A 21,618-nucleotide genomic window follows, 5' to 3' on the forward strand; every position below is an offset into this window, starting at 1 on the left:
AGAAAGGTTTGTGGCATTCAATGTTTGTGTTTTTCATGTTTCACAAAGAGTTTAACCTGAGCCAGACCAACAACACAGATAGAAATATCACATCCATACAGGGATAGAAGTACACAGCTGTTAAAACATAATAAAATATAACACACTGGATCAGTACTCGGTATCTGACGATACGCAGAATCTGTATCGGAAAGCAAAAAATGACATCAGACCATCTCTAGTTAAAATTCAGCCACTCTATGCCAAAATATTCAAGCGGCTGTTAGATGCTTGGTTAATGAAACCCCTGACTGTGTTTAAGTCAAGAGGGAAAAGCAACAACTTCTCTCTTAAAATATAATATCAAATCTTTTTATGTATAACTCATTTAACCTGACACAAAATATCTGGCTCCTTAGCTGCTATAAGTGCTTCAATATGTTCACCAGCTAGAAACTAGTCCCAAAAGCAGTAAACTTCCAGGTTTTCAAACCAAAAAAAAGCTGAAAGATGCTAAAGAGCTCAGAGAGCCAAAGGATTTCTAACAAGGGAAGGAGTTTCACTCTCTTGACACTTCCGGCTTCTGAACTCGTTGCAGTTCCACCAGAGTTCCACTGGGGCTGATCGCAGGTGAGTGCAGAAAGAATGGAGGTCTACGGAGCTAAACCTCTCAAATCCACTTTTCTCAAGATAACATTTTTTGTCTAGTAATTTGAATGTTGCATTTGAAAGGGGAGGCTAACGAAATAAACGCTTCTGGGTGTTACTTTTTTTTGAGTTATTTTTTTGTTCTAAAAAGCCTTTTAAATTCTCAGTGACGTCATACATATCGTACGGCCAGAGATACTGCTTTACGTCAAGCTCTGAGTCACTTCCTTTTTTCTTTCAAGGCATCGACAACACAGCTGACAGGTTAGGCTCTCTCTGTCAATACACGTGCTAGAAAGATATACATTATTCACTTTGACATTGTGGTTCCGCTTCAGAAGCCATCAAGCGAGATCCTTTGTCGTAATCAGTCCTTCACTGACCAATCAGCATTGATTAGCAGAATGCTAGCCTGCTATGGGCAACAACGACTCAACCTGTAAGAACTCAGTGAGGACAAAAGTACTCGTTCAATTAACTTTTGACCTATAATCCATGTTGAACTTGCAAAAATCTGAGATTTGATCAGGCGAAAGAGACAAATTTAGCCATCTAGCTCCACTCTTTTTGCACTTGCCTGCGATCACCCCCTGTGGAACTCATTTGGTACAATGAGGCTAAATAGGGAGTGAACAGGCTTTCCGTAGACGGGCTTGGTAGAGCTGACGCAACTGTAGAGTTGAGTTGATAATTTTCTGTTGGTTTGTCACTTTAAGTGACACCTACGTGTGCCGCTAGTTACAAGGGGTGTGTGTAGTGTTCCCCCACGCAACACGGTATTTGGGAAGTCATCATTTTCTTGCATTGCCATGACTCAATGGAATACTCTGCCAACAGACATTATTTCATGTAGAAGTCCCCACGCCTTCTTACATCTTGCTAAGCATTTGCTACTTTTTAAAACAGGAGTGTACACTTAAGTGTGTGTGTGTGTGTGTGTGTTGGGGGGCAGCCTGCCCTGTCCTGTTGATTCAGCTTCCATGTTTACTTGCTTTATACATTGTCTCTTTGCCTTTTCCTGTTATTTTATTTAATAACTTTCTTTCTCCATACTAATTTCCTATGTATTTGTCCATCAACCTGCTCGGGGACTACAGGTGGAAAAGAGCAATCTGCTAGAACCTGGCACATATTCACACGTATTCATATACATGATTAATGTTTTATCCTTGTCCTTGTCTTGAAATAAATAAATTACATTACATTCTAGTCTCGCTTTGCCTAGTCTATACCTTTAAAACGAAAACATTATTTTTCAGGGCTTTTCTGCCTTTAATTGAAAGGACAGCTAGGGGAGAGAGAGAAGGATAAGATGCAGGAAATCATCATTGGTCAGACGTAAACCCTGGACCTCTGCGTCAAGGCATTAATCTCTAAATATGTTGCGGCTGCTCTACCCACTGCTCTACCCACTGATCCACCCCAGCCTCCCAGACTATATCCTTAATGTTCCACTCCGGGGATTGCTTCAGTGCTGCAGGAAATTCCGACAAACGCCTGTCTTTTCTGTTTCCTGCCGCTTTCTTTGTGTTGGGATTTTAAATTCTGTGGATTTTTGAGGATTATTGTTGACCGTTCCTCAGATCCCTGCAGGGTAAATTGAGACAACTAGCTAGACTATCTGTCCGATCTGGTGCTTTCCTCCCATCTCCGAATGCTGTGTGGAGTAGCCAGACCCTCCTTCACCCAGCTTCGGAGGAGGGTCTCGCACAGCAAAGCCAGACCCTCCTCCACAGTCCTCCTACCTGACTCACAGATTTCATTGTTTTAGTATTTTTTCCAGAGAATTTGTGCTTCTACCATAACTGTGAGTAGTCTACATAGTTAAATGGTTAATTCCACTTAGTCAAGTAATGAACAACACGGATGACACTGTTAAAATAGTGAAGTGGGGTGAGTTTGCTTTATAGGTGTGTCTGATTTCCACACAGTGGGGGTGGTGCCTAAATCAGCTCCTAGCCTTAGTTGAGAGGGTCTTGAAAATGTCATGCTTTAGTTCAACCATAACTTTCTCTGGTTGAAAAAAAAAGCTGACTTATATATCCAAGGGAAACAGGTTTTGTTCCGTCACCATAAAACTGAGTCACAAAACTAGAGATGTGTGAGATGAATGTGGAATCGGCCATTAATGACTGCTACCGCCCGCGTTAGACCCACAGCTTATCCTTATTTATGAGGACAGGTAAGAGGGCTTAGAAAAACATCAGAGATGACAGAATATGAATATCAGATATCGGTGTTAAAAGCAACGCTCTGCGGGCAAAACCAACATCCGCGTGGAAATGACCCAGACATGCTTCTTCTTCATCAAACGTCTAGAATGAATCTGACAACCTGAGGGAACCTGAGCCTGTGTGCGTGTGTGTGTGTGTGTGTGTGTGTGTGTGTGTGTGTGTGTGTGCTTGCGTGCATGTGTGTGTGTTGACAAGGTAATAGGAGACAAATGATACGGATAACTGGAGTGTCTCTGATTCATCAGCAAGATTGATTTTCAGGCTTGCAAGCCACTAAAAAGGTTTTGGTAATTTAGTTTAAATGAGTGAATTGAGAAAGAGACAGAAAGGGGGGGGGGGGGGGGGACACGGACAAAGAAAGTTATATAATAGAGAAAGAGAAGAGATAAGCTGAGAGGTAAAGAGACAGAAATAGAAAAGAGAAAGTTAAGAAGAAAACAAATTGAAAGAGACACAGAGGAAAGAATAAAAAAAAGAGAGACACAGACTGAGACACACCATATGGAACAGAGAGCTTGGCTTCATCTCATCAATCAGGTTCATGACTGATAGCAGCCAAAAGGCCTAGTGAGGACGCCGTCCCCGCCGCCGCGCGCCCTCTGCTTTATTTCATCATGAAAGTCTCACGCGTGGAAAAATAACAAAGACGCAGAGCCAAGTGGCTCAATGTTTGAAAGAAAAAATCAGAGCCTTCTGAGACAAAAGGCTTCTGTTGTTTCTAAATCAACGTTAATTTGCAACTTGGCGGACCCCCGTCTGCGGGAAACTTGTGGTAAAAGAAAAGAAAACGAGTCAAGTTAATTTCTTTAAATTTGCCATCTGATGTCCTCCATCTTTTTTTTCATGCAAACCTTGAGGTTTTGGCCTTAAAGCTTGGATTTCACCTCTGCCCCCACTAACACCCACACTTCTCCCAGCCCAATGACTTTTTAACCAAATGGGAATCAATGCACCGCAAAGATTGCAATAAATGGTGTCATGCTGGGATTTGTCCACATCACAGCAGAAACCCTTGTAGAAGCCTTTGTCCTGGATCTGTTCTCTAAATAATTTGTTCTGCAGGGCCACAAAATACAATGAACTCAGTGTGTTACGACTTCAAACTCCTGCGCTTCTCAGTACAAAGTTCATCCCGCTGATCAACGAGGTCACTGGAGCAAAAGTGCAGATGTAAAGTAAAAGGTAGGATTTATACAGTGACAGAACATTAAACTTATGGATCCCGTGTGGGGTTGACAGAAGCAACAATAACAAAGAGAAAATAAAGAAGCAGAAGGAAAAAACTCAACCTATGAAAATAAGTTGAGTTTTACTGATATTTTCCATGCTTTTTTTTTTTTCTTCTCTACGTCTCCATCTTCTCAGTTGTGATTGGTACATACATTAGTACGCAATTAGTGCAAACCTCAGCTAAAGTTGAACTTCTCTCTGTTATTGTTTCACAAAACGCTTCATTTTTCAATTTATAGTATATGTAAATTGTTTATCTGGTTTGGTTCTACAGTGAGAAAACAATTTAATCCCAAATGTGTGCACCCCCGCCGATGCAACACATTCTCACTCCTCCCATGGCGTAAAATATGGACGCTTGGTACGGTGTCTTTGGACTTGTCATATCTAAACGCGTTTGGTTGGGACTATGGGCGTCAGGTTAAGGTTAAGGGAAAGGTCGTGGGGGGGCTTACGTTTCCATGACACGTGGAAAAGTTGGGTTTAGGAGAAGAACAACGGGACGGTTGGGTTAGGGATAGGTTTTTAAATTTTACCACACACATACACACACACACACACACACACACACACACACACACCACCAACATATGAATTGACACACTGATGAAATGCTCATTAATATGTTCTCAATATGAAACATAAGCAGCTCCATGTGAAGTTGCAAACCAAACAGCGTGTATGAATAAAGATAGAAAAGAAAATAAAGACACAAAAAGGTTCCAGAGAAGTAAGAGAAACGATCACAGAAAAAGGCAAATATTTTGACCCCTGTTCCGCTATTCATTCACCAGGAGGGAAGGCATTCCTGCATATTCTCTCCTTCAAGAGTTGAAATGAAAAATTTCCATCCATTGCTAACGATAAAGACTATGTTATTGCAAGATTCACAGTGTTGGGTAACAAGATGTTTGTCTCCCTGGAAACAAGCCCATTCGAGCCGGGGCAGGGTTAGTAGCCGAGTCCAGATCAGAAACAGGTGAAGGCTCTCCCTCAGTCATACTTTACTGTATACTGTGCAAAGAAAATGCCTGATGCCAACAGCAATTGTGTTCAATTTGGTCAAATATGACAATTTTCCTGTCAAAAGCAGAAGTGTTCAGTGGGTGTTCTGGGTGAAAAATGATTCACAATACCATTTAGACCAGCATAAGACACTAAAACTCGCCGCTGAAGCCCAGATAAATTCACTTACTTGACTCTAGGCAGCTCTACATGGCAGTGACAGAGTGCTGACTGTGTGTGACTGTGAGTTTCACCTCGGTGCCATCGAGCTCCATTTACAAGAACTGTGCGTGCATGAAGGCCAGGTCTGGACTTGATTGGGAGGCGAGCGGAGAGGCGGCCAATTTGTCATCATTTGGGTGACAACTTGTCTGACTGACATGCTCCCTCGCTGACCTCTCTTTCTGCTTTGAACTGTTAACAAAACTATATGTGTGCGACTGTGTGTGAGGACGGGAGAAGGAAATGACAGCGATGAGGGAACAGGGGAGGTTAAAGAGAAAAATACGGTTTTGGTGTTAAATGGTAATACTCCAAAATTATTCCAGACCTTTATGTGTTTGTATCATTTGAAAATGTTGGTATTCAGAAAAATTTGTGTTGAAAACCATCAGCCATCAGACTTATTACATTTGTAAGAGGCATCTCGAAAGCGGCCTGCATGGTATTTAGGTAAAAGAGAAGGTAAAGCAGTAGTCTCGCATTGCCAGACCTTCCTCCACAGCATTGCGGAGGAAGGTGTGGCTAGTCCACACAGCATTCCGGGATGGGAGAAAAACAATCTTTGGTGTTCTGCCATTTCTTTGAACCAATCCCAATCGACATGGGCGGCACTAAGCTCTGGACACCATGAAAAAAGCCTCAGGAAAGAACTTCTCCCACTTTGTTTTAAGCAGCAAGCAGTTGTTTTTAGTTAAAAACAAGTTCTTATAAACCCACTGTAGGCTACTATGTGCCTAACATCAACCTACAGACAGAAAAGTAAGCAACTAGCTAGAGAATAGTGTAGCATAGTAGCTGCGTTAGCTGAGCTTAGCTAATGTAGCTGTACTAGCTAAAGGGCCAGTTGCTTTCCTGAGTAGTTGTGTTAAACTAAAACAGATTAGATAATTATTGGACTTACCAAAGAGAGACAGATGAAGTTAGCAACTAGCTGCTAAACGTAACTAAGTAAATGTTTAGCTAGCTTAGCTGTAATCGCTAAAAGGCTAGATGTTTTCCTTAGAAATTGATGGAAAATAATGGCTGTACAGTCCACATGGGGAAATGTCCAAATTAGTTTAAACTGAACTCTTTAAAATACAATATCTGCTAGTAAGTTTACAATAATAACTATAAACTGGAACAGGAATCTAAATCAAATTGACCATCGTCAACACACCACCATTGTTTTCTCAAAGGTGATTCAAGTTCAACCATCAACCTTGTTTTAACTACAGGAAACTAAATTATTATTTTATTAAACCACTGTTTTGTTTTGAAATGAAAGCTGTCAACTCCGGTGAGCATCAGAGTTTGGAGTCACAGATCTGTTTCATAAGTTCAGAGACTCTGACACAATTTTAAATAAATAATTGACTGTGCCGCTCAGGCCTTAACAGAGATGGAACACAGGAAAGCCATTGTGTGTTCCTGCAAAATTCACCTGGGAGCAATTGTTTACAAGTTAAGATCTTTGCACAAATAGAAAATTCAACTTTGTGTGTGTGTGTGTGCGTGTACATTCACAGTTTATGTACAGGATATGTTTGCATGTATCTTTTGCTTAGATTTTTGAATGTGTGGCTACGGCATGCAGCTATATTTTATTACGTGTTATTAAAAAATACACATTTATGTGTTCCTGCACTATGACTCACACTGTAACATTTCAGACAGTCAGTACCAACAGCATCTAAATCAGAGAAAATTAAACAACTTGGTTTTCATAAGACTATGAAAAACTGCAGTGGAAGAATAAACCAAATCTGAACTTTATTACGAGAAGTAATGAGTTGTTCTTTTTCAGAAGCTGCTTTTTTACTTTCTTATTTTGTTACAAGCAATTGGTAGTTGAGCAAATAACCCTGTATGGGGAGCCTGCCAGGTACACAGGCCGGGGGGCTGCAGCCATTGTGAAAGCTGAATAATTACATCGCCTAAAATGCTCTTTTGGCTAAAAGAAAGCATGAAATGCATATTGGCTCCCCAGAGAGACAATTTAAAAGCTCCAGCCTCCCTAGCCCTGTTGGCTTGAGGACAACTGCCAAGGCTGACGGGATGTAAGGAAAGGCTCTTTCTCTAGATTTGTACCATTTTTGTTATTTGGATAAATAAATCAAAGAGAAAAGGGAAACAAGTGGTGGGTATATGTGGGCAGTGTTTCACTAGTTTCTCACCTCTTTTAAGTTGCTTTACGGGTTTGTAGTTGGTACTGAATACAGCATAGTGGTACTTAAAAAAACGTGTTAATTGTATTTGTATTGATCGGTTGTTGCAGTTTCAATCGCAACCATTGCAGCGTCCTCGCCCACCATGTTCCGCCCGTAGTGTCCATTGTTCCACATTCAATGGCTGAATCTCAAGTATCTTATTTGATAGCTCCTCGCTCCTTGCTTGAACTGGAAGTCGTTCGAAGTTGAGCAAGGAAATCTTTGAGGAGCTATGAGCGAGGAAACACAAACACAGCCTTCCAAGGAGCTGTGCAGCTGAAAGCTGTTGGTAACGCTTCAGAAAAAAGGATGTGTCATCCCTCTAAAAACACATTTCCTTGTTTCCTCTCTCCCATGCTTTCTCAGTGGAAAGGGCTAGGAGCCGAGGAAAGGAAGCAAGTGAAGAAAATGTGGATGCAATTCAAAGACATTAGATGTACCTAATGTGATATCATGAGAGGCTACACGGCTCTCGGCGGGACAGTTCAGCTGTGCAAGGACACAAAGTTAGAGTGTAACAAAGGTTTTTAATAAGGTTCTTGGGAATTAACACAAAAGGATACGCCAAGGTCAAAAAGGTAATTCAGGATAAGGTTGCTCTTGCAACAGTCCAAACTTAAACAATGTATCTTCAAACCACAAATCATAGACCCAATTCCCTCAGGTAAATCTCTTCTTGAAGCAAGTCTTCAACCTTACTTTTAGACAGCGCGCAGCCTATCTGTCGATAAGAACTCCAGTCTTCAGGTATGTATTCCAGTCTTTCAATCCTTCCCATGGAAAGTGCTGCTTCGAGCCTCTATAGTTCCTCTGAGAGCACAACTTGAGCTTGTCTCCCAAGCAACACTCTCCTCACCAACTGTGTCTCTGGGCTTTAAGCTGCCCTTCAGCTCATCAGGCCCTGATTGATCTCAGGTGTGTTGGGATGCCGTGTGCTTGAGGGGTGGAGTTACCAACTCGTGACTGCAGCCATCTCAGGGGTACGTAGCGGCCCTCCAGAACGCAGCCTCTCGCGACATCACACTAAACATTTGACCTTTTCGGGTGCATCATTCGGGTACTCGTAGTCAGTGGTGGGACCAACGGGGTTATAAATAACGAGTAACGTTGTCTAATCGATCACTCTTCCCATCTTAATAATGCCGTTACCGACGAAAAATGAAAAACTTTATGGTAAGCCAATCAGAGGTAGAGTTGGGCGGGTGTTCGAAAGCACGCATTGTCGAACACAGTCAACGAGAGACAGGTATGGCGTTATTAAATCGGGGGGGGGGGAGGTAACTTTTCCTGCTAAAGATTGCCCACTGTGGTCACAAAATACAGGGTGGGGACACTTTGTTTCTCTCACTTTGACTCTAGAGTGGCTACTCGCTCAGAAGCTATTCGCTGTCACTCTCTCACTTCTCCCTTGCTATATCACACACACACACATACACAAGTGTAAACATCAGGGCACTTATGTAATTCACACTACAAAGAGTGTATACATTTTGTACGTTTGTATTAAGTGTCCATTTAATTATAATATTCAGATTTGTCATAAATAATTGAACATGCACATGTATTTAAAGTGCCATTACAGAGGGGTGAAGGTGGGGTCACATTTGAGCATTTAAATATTTACTTGAAAGTAACACATTAGTTACTTTCTGAAGTAACTACTTACTTTTATAATTTGTAATTGAGTCTCTAATTTAGTCACTTTTTGAAAGAAGTAACTAGTAACTGTAACTTATTTCTTTTTAAAAGTACCTAGCCCAACGATGCTCATAGTGCTCTGCATTTGGCCATTCTTTGTCAGTGTGAACGCACTATGAAGTGGAAATAACAGGTGTATGTCCAGAGGTGTGCTATTTGAGACACTGACTCAGTATCAGCATGATGTTTTATAATCACTGCAGGAAAAGAGACATTTATTAATACTGATTTATGCTTCTGCGTTAACTTGACACCGTAGGTTTACGTAGGTATGTGGAGATATCAACACTACGTCTTAGCCTGACGTGCACAAAAATGTAACCACACATTGCAACGAAGCAGGTCACTCATCCGTGGCTTGCTAGCGTTGCATTTCCAGCGACTCATTTCCTGGTTCTCCTTCTCAATAAACATGAACTCAAAGAGAGGGTTAACTTTTCCTGCAAAAGACTTCCCATCTTGGTCAGAAAGCACGGAGGAGACACTTTGTTTTTCTGACTCTAGAGTCGGTACTTGCTCTGAAACGAATCACAGTCATTATCTCACTCGCTCTACCAGACACTCCCCTCCCCACACACATGTGGCCCTGATATTCTCTTAAAGAGATTGACGCACACACCAATGCACAAGTATAAACCTCAGGCCACTAAAGTAAACTACAACCTCCGCAAAACCATAAATCTAAAAAATGCCTTAATTTTAGTGTTGGCTTATTGTTGGTGCCTCATGCTGCTGCCATTGTTTTTGTTCTACTTCTGTTTGGATCTTTTGAGGGTTTTGAATGTGGTTCAATGGATCTATTCACGTCACGTCTGACTATGCTCGCTGTCACAGTCCTGCTCTTTGGCCCAAAGCCTTCAAACTTTTTGTTGTTAAAATTATGACTTAAACACTGTCTGTGTGACACATATTTTTTGTTGTCTTTACTGTTTACTCTAAATGTCTAGAGGACTTAGTTTTGGGTTTTATAGGATTTCATGTTCCTTGTTACATTTCTTATATTTGAGTTTTCAGTGCTTGCACTGTGTGTGCCTTATGTGTCCCTGTAGCCCTGTCCAGCATGTCTTTCCTTGTACACCTGGGGTGTTTCTCAATACCAAGTAAGCAAAGAACGGACTTGTGTTCTTGGGGAGACCGTACTTGCTAGCTGTACCTGGAAGACTGTACTCGCGAGTTCAGAAGCACACAAAACACTGTTGACAGTTTTGAGACGAAGCGTTCTTCCTGTTATTGCGCAACACCCCCAGCATAGAGGGCGCCTGCCACTTTATAGTTAGCTTCGATGTGTGTATTCATAATAAAGCATGGACGGTCCCCCTTCACACCGCCTCGTTGTTTTGTTACGTTTTCATCTTGAGTGCTATTAAGTATCACGGGCCAATAACAGTATAAATAGCGAGGCAACGGCGAGAAGAAAACCTTGTAACATATTTCGGGATTCACTTTTAATTGAAATCAGAAAAGAAACATTAAAATAGGTATTAAAATTATAGATGGACTGGGTAACGTTAGCCACTGCCGTCGGTATACTTTACCGAGAAGCAGAAGAGGAGCCTGCGAGTGAGGAGAGCCAGGAGGAGGATAGAGGAGGAGGGGATATATCCTATAACAACAGCGGTAAAAATAGTTTTAAATATCTTACAATTGTGGACCTGGCTTTCCTCTTCCATTGTTGCTGCTGCAGTGGTCTGTCTAAATGTGGGGCAGAGGGGTCTGTGAGCTGACGACTGACCGGCTCGCAAGAGTCATCCCCGGCTGGCGTAGCAAGCTCGCTCGCCCGGGGTTGTGGAGCTTTCCAACTCCGAAGACTTTTTTAATTCACCATCAATTTTTGTTGAACTGCCTATATTCAAAATCTACACAGCTGATTTCTCGCCTTAAAACATCCCAAAAATGAATTTATTGATTTACTAATTGACGTAAATTGTGACAATCTGTGTACCGGAAACCATACGCGCTTTACACCCGAATTGAATGCTGGGATACCAGCCCGGCCAAGTTCACACAAGTCACCATCCGATGTATCCTCGGTAAAATGGGCGTGTCGAGATGGGGTGTGTTTCACAAGAACACAAGAACACAAGTCCATAGAAGAACACATATTGAGAAACGCCCCTGTTCTTTGTCTAGCCTCGTCAGCCTGCCTTTGTGTTGCCAGTCCTGGTTGTGTTGTTACCCAATCAGTGTTTCCCTCCTTATTCCAGTTCCCTGCCCACTCCAGCTGTACCTTGTCTCGTGATATGTTTGCTTGTGTATATTAATCTGTCTGTTCTTTGAGTTCTTTGTCCGTTTGTTGGGATTCCCTGTGTTGCTGCATGTCTCAGATGTCAAGTTTGTTTTCCTAGGAGAATGAATAGTTTGATCTTTAGTTGCTGAATCCTGCATGTTGCTTTTCTGCCTGCTGTTGGGTAAAAACCCAACCCTGATAATAGGGTCCCTATTTTTTTCCTTCGCCTCTGCCATCACAATGGAATCATGACATTGGGAACTAAGTGGCAGGGCAGTTTTGTTAGGTGGGAAGTGCAATGCGACTTTGCCTACTGTCGCTTGCTTTCAATTGAGGTGGAAATCAAATGTAGAAATAGGATCAAGGAATCCGTGAAGGCATGGATCACTGACATCTACTTTTATTTTGAAAGTTAGACCTTAATCTCCATTTCCTGTGGTGAACATAGCCTGGTATGTGCATGTAATCTGGTGTCAAAAGAAAATGCTCACAGACTACATATTTGATAAGTATTTAATAGTATAATACATTTCACCATAAACAATATACACATAAAAAAAAGATTTGAAAAAATATTCAACGTTCCTTGAGAACAGGCCCGGCGATTGCCTAGGGCGTCAAATGTGTTAGGGGTGCCGTGTCGCCCTTAGGTCTACTTCCCATTAATAAGAGATTGACAAGCAAAATAAAACATGTTCATTAAACATGATCATCTTAGGGCACCCCCTCAGCCACATTTACTTATCAACCTGATTATCATTTCCTAATTGGGGGGAAAACCTCAAACTAATGATTTAGTTCCCATGACCTGACATTTCCAGTCTACGGGTCAGACTCAAATACATGGATCTCTGAAGCAGACCTGTGTAGTGTCCACTCTCGCTGTAAAAACAAAAACGAGCAGCGGCACAGGCCGAGGAGCTGCTGCGGCGCGCCTTCCGTGGTCTGCGCAGCTTCAGGTTTATGATGGACGCGCTCTGCTGTGGGCTTGCTGCGGCAGATTGGTCCCTATTTCTCTATTTCTGCCGTAGTTTTGGGTTTCCACCTCCAATGTAGAGCAGTTTTAAAGCCACTTTCCTATACTGGGAGTTCAAAGACCAGCATCTCAAACGGCCTCTGTGTCTGTCAGGAGGTCTGAGATCTACCGGATCAGCAGAGCAATTACGTAATGCACAGCAGGCTATGGTGCAGGTGGATTATTTTCTCATATATTGTGACCTTATTCTTGTGGTAGCCTATTGTAATACGACTTTATTTTTCTCAAAATATCATCTCCTCTGAATCTCAGAGAACAAAGATGAGATAAATTTTGAATGTGCACAAAGATTTGGACATAAATAGAAAAATTGAGGTAGAAATAGAGGCATAAAAATGCACCAGAATGCAGGAAATTCTGGTACTATTCTTTTGATTGCCAGACCAGTTATAATTAGACCAAATGTTGGTGTCATCTTACTTACATGCAAGCTAGGAACTAAAATGAACATACACTGCTAGTCTATTGCTGACACAGTGATGTGGAGATCTGGCAATGCGAGACGGGGGGGGGGGGAAACTCAATCTCGCCTAGCGCAAGCCAGGTCTGCTTGAGAAGATGGCAACACTTTGTTTTATTCGTCTGAGGCATACTCACAGGGTTTTTCTTTGTTTACATGGTTGACAGGTATAAAGCTTTAAACTCAGTAAAGAACTTTCATATTTATTGCAGAATAAACACATGAAGAAAATTATGTTCTGCTGCAGAGCGCAAAGACAACTGCTTTTCTACACAGTGTGGTACGGTAACGTGTTGAACACTGGTTCTTTGTTAGTAGAAACACTCACCCTGTACGATCACCGCAGGATGCAGGCCTCATAGAAAACACACACACACGCACAAATAAGCTAAGGGAACTTATACATCAGAGTAGTCACCTTCCTATGAATGTTTAGTAAGTAAGGCGAGGGGCCAGTCAAAATTCACACAAACGTAATGACGGTAGTGCTTCAACTGATGCCAGGAATGGTGGGAGAGGGAAAGGTGTGTGTGTGTGTGTGTGTGTGTGTGTGTGTATATATACAGTCTGGTGTGTGTGTGGGTGTTTGAAGGTGTGAATCAAACACTTAACTAAGCTGCTCCACTCTTGCTTTCCCAAGACAATCACACAATCACATCAAGCTGCTTGTCCTATTTCTGCACATGAAGGCTACTGACTGCTGCAAAAGATGTACACAACAGGACTTAACTAGATTTGTGTAAAAAACATATACTGTGCAAAACTGACTTGTCTCCAGGCCATTTAGTGTAATCTGTGGTTTATTCAAAGATAAACTTGAACTTTCAGGGCATTTCTTGATGTAGCAGCAGTTTAGCAAACACAAACTAGGACTTCCATTCTGGTCACATGCCAGGGCCATGTCCACTCAGACACAACTTTACTAATCTATTGTTTTTTTTAATTCTAAACTAAGCTATTAGACTAAAGCCCCTTTCCCACGGGACAAAATACATACTGACATCTGGGTTTTGTCCTCTTGTGATTCCCACCCTTAGCATTTATCGGCTCCAGCTCTGATCAGCAGTAACAGAAACTAGAAAACGGGGTAGACATGCTAATTCTTACCCTATTCCGGCGCAATGCTATGACGCTATGGAGCTAGATTTGTTTCTTTATTACATGCGAGAAAATCAAAATATTTGAGAGAAAAAATGTTCATACCAATAGCAAACAATAAAAACATTTGAGACAAAAAAAAGTTTGAATGTAAATTTGAAATTTGCAAAATTATTTTTGAGAAAAAAAATCTCTCTCAAAATACTTACTTAAACTCTCAAATATATGTTTTTTGCTGTGAGTTTGTAAAAATAATTTTCTCTCAAAATTTTCTCGCTTTTAAAACCTAAGTCTTTGCTCTCGATGAAATTTTTGCTCTCGTCTCAGGATTTTTCTCACAATGTGGAAAATAGTGTCATGGGCGGGGCCACCCTCCTATTGGCCAGTCGGGTGAGCAGCGTCTTGTCATGGGAGTCCATCTGAATCGTTACACCATGGTCACCGGCATGGATGCGCTGCCTTAGTTGAGCGCGGAAGCTAGCATTAGCTAATAAGCAGCCAGCCCACTTCTAAATGTATACCTTTTATTTATCTAAACACTTTTTAACAGTCAAACTGAAACTCTGGCAGTGAGCTCCAGTCACACTGATAGCAAAAAATATATATTTGAGAGTTTAAATGAGTATTTTAAGAGAGATTGTTTTTATCAGAAATAATTTAAAAAAGTTTTATAGTCTCAAATGTTAGTTTTTTGCTATTGGTATGCAAACATTTTCTCTCAAACATTTTTTTTCTTCTCTCAGACCATTTTTTTTCCACATGTAATAAAGAAACAAATCTAGCTCCATGTGACGCATGTTGAAATTCCGTTGACGTTCTGAACATTGTTCCAAATCAATCGGCACCGAGTTTGAAATAGAGACCAAATAATTACAGATATAAAAAAAGAGTAACCACAGAAACATTTTCAGAGGCCTCCATGCTTCTTTCTAGTATTTACTGTTATCCGGCGCGTTTGTGATGTTGAACGTGACATCATCGGGTGGGAAAAGTCTTAATTATAGTCTACGGTCATGCTAGCACCTCTGTGAAGCTGTACTTAGGCACAGTGGTGCTTTGAGCTAATGTTGTGTAGATTGTATCTGTATCACCAGCTTAGTGTAGCTGCATTGCATTGCTAATTAGCACTAAACACAATGTACTATATAGCTGAGGCTAATGGGAATGGCATGGTTAAGAAAGTATTTAGTCCTCTTCAGAGACACTTGAAAATATATGATTTTCTCGCCTAAATTTTTACCCTTAAATAAGTGCTGCAGTTTCCACATGCTTTGGCCCTCTGGGATGACACTGAGTTCATTGGGAAGTTAACACTCTCAACTTGTTGTTTCTAGTGGCAGTGTGACAGTAGGCCTTACTGACACAGAGCTACAGAGGTTAGAACACAGAATTTCTATTTCCGTCCAAGTAAATCATCTGAAAAACTGATAAAAAGCACTACTGTAAGCATATTACATGGGCTATATACTAAAATAGTACTCTAGCCACATGTCTCAACTTAGAACAGAAAAAATCCAGAAAAAAATGACAAATAAAATGGATTTTATATGAATGTATTTCTACAGATATGGCTGTGCGTTTGTCTTATTTCTTATTTCTAAAAAAGCCAAAGAAGTGCTAAACACAAAACTTCTGAAATACAAAAACACATCCACATCACTCACAGATATGTCTGAAAGAAGTACATACATAGATTTATAGAAATAAGTAATCATAATTTCATGAAATGGTGAAATGCCATCAGAAGGCCATATTTTTGCTTTCAGACAGCTGAAAGGGATCACAGGAATAGTTTTTTCTGGCCATGTTTGATATCAATCAACTCGTCTTCTTATTGGCTACACAGGGATGCCAGTTTTATGACCTTATGTTCTAATTTGTGGGCTCCACTGTCAATCTTTCCCACGTGGGCCCAATGGGGAGTGTGAGATTTCATTTGCTTAGCTTGGGGGTATCTTGAGATAGACTGATGCTATTGGCTGGGAACAAGGTTCATTGGTCTCTGCACAAGCCAGAGAATGTAACGGTGTCTTTGGTTTTTTCCGTAGCGTGCTCAGGGAAAAAGATACACACGATAGAAACCAAGAAATGATGCACTATCTAGATTTCTCTACGTCAAAACTTGGGCTGAAACTACAAGATTGTGAAGGGACCAGATAATTATGGATTACAAGGCATGGATATTGTAATACCTTAGGATGTGTTCTATGCAGGAAACTAAGGTTTTTGGCGATTTTTCACCGCTGTGATTAAAGACACGAGGAGACAGGTAGGAAACACACACTCGATTAGACTCAAATCTTTCTGTGTTTCTTTACTTCAGAACATGACTATAACCGTTGTGAGTCACCTTATTGCTTCGTGTGTGGGCTCGATGGAATCAGGAGACTTTAAGCTTTCAAATGATGTATGGCATGAGCATGTTTATGACGGTTTAATGCTTACAATTTATGAGAGAAGTCAGCACTTCCGAAAAACGGCGAGTTTATCTCCCGTGGACGGGAACTATGCGCCCAAGAAGTTTTAAACAATAACCACAAACTTGTGTCTAATGATAAAAGTTGACGGAAAAGTTGACAGATCACTAAAGTTATTACCATATCAACTTATAATGCAACAAATTTACAGTTCAGTCTTTAGCTGTCCTCTTGACAAACCGATAAATACTGTCTTTAACCCCTGCATCGTGTTCCGGTCGACCAAGCAACTTTTCTGGGTCAAAATTTCAACATGTTGTTTTTTTCTACACTTTGAGGTTTACATCAATTTTATTCCAAATTTGTGGTCAATGTTTTGGTGATTTTTTTAATTAGTTTTTGTCAATTTTCTTTTCCATATTCTTTTTTTCATTTTCTTTTTCAAATTGTCCAATTTTTTAACAAGTTTTTGTCACCTTTTTGCAATGTTTTGAATGTTTTTTTGGTTACTTTTTCAGAATTTTTAGTTTTTTTCAGTGTTAAAATAATTATTTTTGTCGGGTTTTTTTTCTTAGTCCTGACATGGCAACTTTTTGTAAAAGGGTCAAATTTGACCCGAGGACAACAGGACGGTTATAAGCTGCTGTTGCTTTTCCACGGACCAAAGAGTTGTTTTTGTATAAGAGGAAAAAAAGAAAAAAAATGTAGGGGGAAAACCATGTGGAGGTGGACACTTAGCTCATTTTTCTTTTTGTTTGATTGCAACCTTTTTACACCCTCGCTGGTCTTGATTGGTGTTTGCCTGTTTGGTATACACTGTGGGGACTTGTGACGTTTTCATTTCAAAGGTCCAGCTTCGGCACATAATTAAAGGTTCGTTGGAATCTAAATACTGTGCCTAATTTAGATTGATGTCCCGAAAAAGAAAAAACCTTGCACAAGAGAACGTGTGCACACAAATTATGTTCCCTTTAATCCACTGCCTGCATGTCTTTTACACAGTAGCAGCTCTGGAAAGCTTTGCGGTCAGCTCTTCACAACACATTATCCTATAGCAGAGAGACTGGTTTCATATGTCCCAAAGCCTCCGCGCTCCTCTCCCCGTCAGTTATGTTGATGCGTATTTGCTTCCCCCTCGGGCCTGAGCTGTCTCTGCAGCACTCAGAATGTGTTTGTTGTTTCTTGCGCTTGCACCAATTAAGGTTGATGTGATAGACGTGACTTAAGCACATGAAAGCATCTGATGTTCCCTGGCAAAATACTTCTCTGTAGAGGGACTCCACAAAGGTATGTGTGAGAATGAAAGTGTGTAAGATAGGAGACAAAGGACCTAAAGCAAGCCCCATGGCTGTAAATTGTCAACCGTGTCTGGAGAAAAGCTTCCTTTAAAATAAAGACATGGGACGCAATATTTTTGGAATGTACTGTAAAACTCACAACTGCTTGCCAGATTATACAGGCACGTTTATTCATTTTTATCTCTTTACTTTCCATGTTGTTCTTTGTGCCTAACCACAAACCAATCATTGGCAATAAAGTTAAAAGGCTGAGCGAGCAAGCCAACTGGATATAACTGTGTTTTTCTTTCACCGCTGTTGAAAACAACAGACCTTTGTTCAGCTTTATTGATGCAAAAATGGCTCTCAGCAGTAACATTTTCAGCAAAGTCTTTGTGGGGCATTACGGTAAGCAGTTAAGGTATAATGGTAAATGATAAAACAATGGCGTGACAGTATGACAAGGAGAGAAAAGAAGATCAGCAAACTAAATAATGTCAATTTTATCGCATATACACGTAAGTGCGGAAAATACGCTAACATTTGCAAAAGCTACCAGACCAGGTAAGGCTGCAGCAGCACAACTGCAGAATGTACTGAATTGAAAAAGGATGTGTTCATTGTTTTTTAAATAAAACTTTGCATTTCTATTATTTTATACTAATGTTGTTTCTTCTGTCAAAAGCCACACTTACATTTCCCTTGCATGACCACTAGATTCAGGTGACATCACATATCACACAAAAACATCTTGTCAAGCTTTAAGTTGTTTTTACCCTTGACGTTCCACTTCCGGGATAGCTCCATCGCCGATGGAAATTCCCCTGGATGTCATTTCTTTAGGCCGGATATCGGTTACCTTTGGCTTTCTTTGTGTTGGCATTTTAACCTATAGTGGATTAATGAGGACTCTGGTTAACTGCTCCTCAGATCTCTGCAGGGTAACTCCAGACAGCTAGCTAGACTATCTGTCCAATCTGAGTTTTCTGCTACACAGCTAAAACAACTTTTGAACGTACACGTTCCACCAAAACAAGTTCCTTCCTGAGGCTACTTTGCAGCGGCACCACTGGTTTTGCCGGTAACAAACATCGCCCAAGACGATTGTGATTGGTTTAAAGAAATGCCAATAAACCACAGATCCTGGAATGCTATGTGGACTAGCCAGACCCTCATCCGCAGCGCTGTTGAGGAGGGTCTGGCAAAGCGGGACTAGGCTTCATGTAATGCATTCGTGTCTAAACTACAAGCTAACCAATCCAATCAGGGTCTGATGAGGAGCTACTGGCAGTTACAGGCGTGGTTGAGGTGTGTGTAACAACAATGGCGGACGGATAGACTGAAGGTTAATCCAGTCACATGCCATGTATTTTTTTTAAATCGCCTGCCCTTATTCAAACAGTTTCCAGTGATTCTCAGATGGTTACCATCTGGCTCGTCAGCATTAACTGATGTATTGCCTCTAGGGGGCAGTGATACAATTACTTATTTACACATCCAGCAGACATAGAAAAACATTAGCAATCATTTGGCGTCACGTTCCTTGAAAACCAACAATTGTAAGTCTATGAACAATCTTTTTTTTTTTTTGTAGCACAGTTTAGGTCTCCACTAACTTCACAGGGAAATGTTTGGCTCTTTAACACTGACCAGCACGAGACTACTTTTTCTTGTTAACATGACAGTCGTGTGTAACTGCCGGGCCACTGTGCTGTCTACGTTCCCGGCATGATCTCATCTCCCGGGTTCTTTAAACGCAAACATGCAGACCAACCGCACATCCAGGGAAATAGTGGTCTGCTGCATGATGATCTGCAGGGCCCTATGGGAAAATGAGTCCTATAGTGTGTTTGTGGAGGAAATTCAGAACTAATCTGAGTTTTCACCTATTTAAACAAAACAGATCACCACCTCAAAGATCGGGCAAAATCCCCACTAATAACGGTTAAGGCCACACACACACACACACACACACACACACACACACACACACACACACACACACACACACAAACACACACACACACACACACACACACACACACACACACACACACACAGAAGACATACAGTGATTAATTGTAGTAGGAAACTCCCTGCTCTAAGGATTCTTCAAAGGCAAAAAAACGGCAAAGCTCTTCAGACAGATCCCTTAGAGCACTCAGAGAGGGCTCGCTTTCCCCCAGTAAAGTGAATAAAAACGAATAAGAGAGCTGGTAAGTCATTCAGACACTTTATTAAGATCTCAAGTCATAAAGCCACTGGAAAGCCATCGGATCCATGACCATTTGGGCGCGGTGTCCTACGGACAGCAATCAAAAAGCTTGATGCACAGCATACATCTGGGATAGTGCTTTATTTAGTGCTGAGTCTCCCATATTGGAGTCCACTTGAGAAAACACTCGCTTAGGTGAGTCGCACCCAGTGTTCCCTGTGAGCCAGCGCTGTTCGGTCCCGGAGGTTTTCTTCCAACTACAGCTGCCTAAACCTGCAAACTTTTCCATAGCGCTGAACTGAACACAAGGGAGCACAGGACACATTAGAATTTGAGCTAGAATCACGCCAAAGAAATATTGGCTATTCAAAAAGTCGCCAGATGGTCTTAAAGTGTCACCGAACTGTATCATGTGCTGGTGTGGAGACATCAGAACAGCCATGCCTGGACAGAGTGTCACAGAGCTGGAAAGTTAAGCATTACAGTAAGGGTTCTCTTATTACAAAAACCTTTATTTGACTCAAGCTGGTCCAACGCTGTGTCCTTATTATTCTTTTATGTCGTCAACTCACACTACACATTAAATTGCCTTAAATTACATGTCAAGCAACAACCAATCTGACAGTAATTCGACAGATTTCCAAATTTGGCTTAGTCTGGTTCAAAGCATCTTTGTGTTTCTTAGCCTACAACTTAATCCCAATTTATATTACTGATATCTAAAATCCTGATGAACAGGTCCATCAGGATTTTAGTACTACCACAGTTAAGAGTCCAGGTGAGTCCACCCATGCACCCATAACTTCAAGTCAAGTTTTCTTTAAACAAACAGCAATGTCACATACTGTGTATCCATCGCTACAAGACTTCTTTCTGGTTTTTAAACCCTGCATTGTTCTTCAGGTTTAAAGGTATGGCCTTGTGTCAGTTGTCCTTTCCTTACCTTGTTGGCACGTTACAGTACGCTGTAACGTTGGCAGTACGCTGCTTGGCGCATTACTGCCACCAGCTGTAAATCAGTGAAATAGCATGAAGCCAGCTCATTTTTGCTCTTCAACTTCTACTGCCAATGATGGATTATGCTGATTTTGTGTACTGCATTGCTTCTAATACCTCTCTTGCTCCTCTTACCATAGTGTATAATAGAGTGCAGATTTATTCTTAAGTGCTCATTAACAACTCATCATTGCACAATGTATGAACTTCTTGACTTGCCTACAACATGTATACGAACAAAAATTCATTGGTTGCAATTTGTCTTTGAGTGTGCTCATTTCAACTATCCTTTTTATATATAACAGTTTTTGGTTCCTCCACTCGTCATTTAAGACATACTATACAGCTCTTTTTCAGTACTCAATGTTTCTAAGTTCATGTAAAAAAGCTTTTATGTTTAAAGCACCTTCTGACTGGAGTAATTTACCAGTAAATATTCGCTCCATTTCGTCTTTCAGACTGTTTGAACATGCCTTGGATATTTACTTTCATTCTATCTCTACATGCAGACTTTCACACCCTTCTAATTTTATCTCATTCCTCAATCTTCTCTCTTTACTGAACCACTTGATCTCACTGACATTTACAGTAATGCTTGGCTATACTCTGAATGATCATTATTCCCTGTTCCTTATAGTTTTTTTGGTTATTTGTGTCTGTTTTGTTTTGCTTATCATGTTTGTGTAT

The 21,618-nt window shown here is 40.9% G+C and overlaps 1 long non-coding RNA gene across 1 annotated transcript; it reads right to left on the bottom strand.

Moving 5' to 3' along the window:
- Nucleotides 1-650: 650 nt before the first annotated feature.
- On the bottom strand, nt 651-17,777 carry LOC117936587. The gene is made up of 3 exons (XR_004654981.1): nt 17,767-17,777; nt 15,682-15,685; nt 651-1,073 (listed from the first exon to the last, which is right to left on the bottom strand). It is a non-coding gene; the product is annotated as an uncharacterized LOC117936587 (long non-coding RNA).
- Nucleotides 17,778-21,618: the final 3,841 nt, after the last annotated feature.

Source organism: Etheostoma cragini, chromosome 21 (assembly GCF_013103735.1).
Source record: "Etheostoma cragini isolate CJK2018 chromosome 21, CSU_Ecrag_1.0, whole genome shotgun sequence".
Lineage (NCBI taxonomy): Eukaryota > Metazoa > Chordata > Actinopteri > Perciformes > Percidae > Etheostoma > Etheostoma cragini.